This window comes from Muscardinus avellanarius, assembly GCF_963383645.1.
Source record: "Muscardinus avellanarius genome assembly, chromosome: 15".
Taxonomy (NCBI): Eukaryota; Metazoa; Chordata; class Mammalia; order Rodentia; family Gliridae; genus Muscardinus; species Muscardinus avellanarius.
In genome coordinates, this window is record NC_137801.1 from 86,770,068 (window position 1) to 86,773,293 (window position 3,226).

The following is a 3,226-nucleotide window of genomic DNA, read 5'->3' on the forward strand; positions in this document are numbered from 1 at the left end:
GGATGACCCTGAGGTCAAATTGCTACTTACCCAGGAGAGGAGCTTAGACTCAGCAACTGGAAATGCACCTGTGCATGGAGGTCCAGGACGGACTTTGGAGACGCCATGGAACAGGGAGGAGATTTGGAATAAGGTTCTGAAGCCTGGGCCGGGTCAGAGCTGCGGGCTCTGCTGGGCTGTGAGGAGCAGCTGCTCTGCTGAGCCCTGGGCGAGGGCCTGGGAGCAGAGCCCTGTCCACGAGGCTGCCTGGCAGAGGAGCCAGGGAGGAGCAGCGCCCAACACCCTGGTGCTGAGCCATGCCAGGAGCCCACGGCCCTGAGGGTGAGAGGCCAGGAGCTCAGAGCTGGCCTGGCTGTGAGGGGCCACTGAGTCAGCGCTGTGTCACTGTCCTGAGGGGCTGAGACCCAGGGAATGGTCAGAGTGACCAGCCCAGAGCCTTGACTGGCCACTTAGAAGGAAAGGACCACATGGTCATCAAGTGTATATGGAAACCATGTGCCTTTTGTGTGCATGTAATAAATTAATGTGTTAATCAACTATACTTACAGTTGAATACCAAGTAATTTTATAAGTAGTAGTGTTTTGGTCATAACAATCGAATCCAGATGCACATTATAACTGAATTACATCCTCAGCCATGTTATTTTTGTTTTGAACCTAGTTTCAGTAAGCTGCTGTGGCTAACCTTGAGCCTGACACACTCCTTATGAGCCTCCCAAGTCCTGGAATACAGTGTGCACATCACAGCAGACTGCACACCTCACTGCAAACTGCGGAAACTGAGCATGAACACAGCCCCATGCAGGTGCATCAGCACACGCCCCCCCAGACCCCGAGGGGGCCCTGTGGACTCAGCAGGCCCCGCCCATGGCTGAGGACTCTGAGGACAGCATGGGGACACACTGATCCACCGTCCTTCTCCTTCCTCTCCCTCCTCCTCTGCAGCCCCTCTGGTCACTGTCTCCTAGTGGATTCTTCCGTGGGTCCTGCCCGCCCTGCTCTGAACACAGCAGGACAGGTCGTCCTGACGGCACATGGTGGCCAATAGGAGGCCTCAGTCTCTCACAGGTTTAGGCCTATTACTGACCTGTCCTGACGTCATGAATCCTCCTGGGAGGGATTCTGTTGTCAAGGAGGTTAATATAGATACAGAATAAACAGGAAACACTCAGGGATTTGCAAATGGGGGCCCGTGGTGCCCAGCATCCCCGTGAGCCTGGGAGCTGGGCAGGGAGCTCCCAAGCCTCAGGTCCTGATGGGGCTGGACCAAGGCCACTGTCCCAGGCTTTGAGGCCAGCCTGTGCTGTGCACTGAGGGGTTTGTCTCCACCTAGTGGCCGCGTGTGGCACAGCAACTGCAGGAACTGGGTTCAGGTCCCAAAGTGCTGACCGTGATCATGCATCCAAATCCACCAGGCCGATCCTACTCCGTCATCACTGCCCCACACTCTGCAGGAAACAAGTGATCCCTCTCCTCAGCTAATCAGTAAAAAGCCGTGTTGAGCCAGGCCCAGAGCCGTGTGGTCTCTGCTGTCCCCGGTTGAGTGTTGAGAACGTGGCAGACAAGAGTTGGAAGCGCCTTCTTGGACACGGAGCCTCGGTGCGAGGCCGTCGCACGGTCAGTGATGGACAGGTGCAGGGCGGCGGGTCAGGATGAGCCGTCACTCACGCTCCCTGTCCTCGCACCTGGGGCCTGGGACGCGCTGGGCATCTCCTGTGCCCTGGGCTCTGCCGCGCCAGGGTGTGTGTGTGTCTTTGTGTGTGTGTGTGTGTGTGTGTGTGTGTGTGTGTGTCGAAAGATTTTCAAGTTGTCAAATGACTGTTATAAATATTTAATGCAATTTTTCATTTTCCTATGATAACATCACAATGAAATGTTCTTGCCACAATCCCAGGCTTGGTCATCCTCCGTGGAAGCCCTGCCCAGTGCCCTCCAGAGCCCTCTCCTAAGTGGCAGAGCTCTGAGAGGTGGTAAGTAGTGGTCACACTGGGCAGCCAGCTGTCAGTCCCCACCCTCAGTGTCGCTCTGGAAGCACACTGGCCGTGGGCTCTGGTCCCTCCCTGAATCCCTGCGGATGCTCCCTGAGGGGCCTCCCTGCGGTGCGGAATCAGAATGCGCGGATGCTCTGTGCCCATGAGCCCCTGTAGTGAGACAGGCGCAGGGTGAGGGTCCTGGGGCTCCAGACGCTCAGGACTCAGCAGCTTCACCCTCTGACCCAGCCGGGCTGAGGCTCGGGTCGAGGCTGACACCTTCCAGCGGCTGTGCCCTGGTAGCTGGCGGCAGACTGGAGCACCTCCGTGCCTGGGGTGTGCTTCTTTGGTTGCCAGCGCCAGATCCTCAAGACCCTCTCAAGGCTCACGGCCAAGAAAGCACAAATACCTAACGCGGCGAATGCGCCAGTCACACGGCTTGACAAATGCAAATCATGACTATTGGCTGATGTTTTCAACCAACCCTCTCGATGTTGTTCTTTAGATTCTTCTTCTCTGTATTAAAAAGTTCTTCCTTAAAATACATAAGTTAGCTTCTCCTTTGCCGTGTGAATCCCAAAGTACTGTATTCCAACCCCCTCCATTGTGATGATACAGTGTCTAATGATTCAAGAGAACCAGTGGCCAGAAGAGAGGCAGGTGCAGAGGAGCCTCCCTGCCCTGCTACCAAAGCCTCCAGGGCCTCAGAGCTGGGGCTCTGAGAAAAGCTCTCAGGAGCTGGAGGCGGCAGGAGGAGCAGCTGGGGCCGCCCAGCCTCACACTCTGCCCCTGGGTGGTTTATGTCAGGGCCTCTGTCACTGTGGGAGGCCAATTGTAACCTTGTTGACAGTAGTAAGTGGCCACATCCTCAGGCTGCAGGCTGCTGATGGTGAGAGTATAATCTGTCCCTGATCCACTGCCGCTGAACCTCGAGGGGACCCCGGATTGCAAATTAGTTGCATAGTAGATCAGGAGCTTGGGAGCTTGCCCTGGTTTCTGCTGATACCAGGCTAAATTCCTATAAATATTTTCACTGGCCCGGCAAGAGATGGTGACTGTGTCTCCTGGAGATGCAGACAGGGAGGATGGAGACTGGTTCATGTTGATGTCACATCTGCCACCTGATTTTGGAAATACAGAAACAAAAAAATCCACATTATTGATTACATTGGAAGAGAACTTCTCTGAAAACCCAGCCATCCCTGACCCCACAGGGCTGAGCGATCCCAGTGTGCCCCTCCTCACCTGGGAGCCAG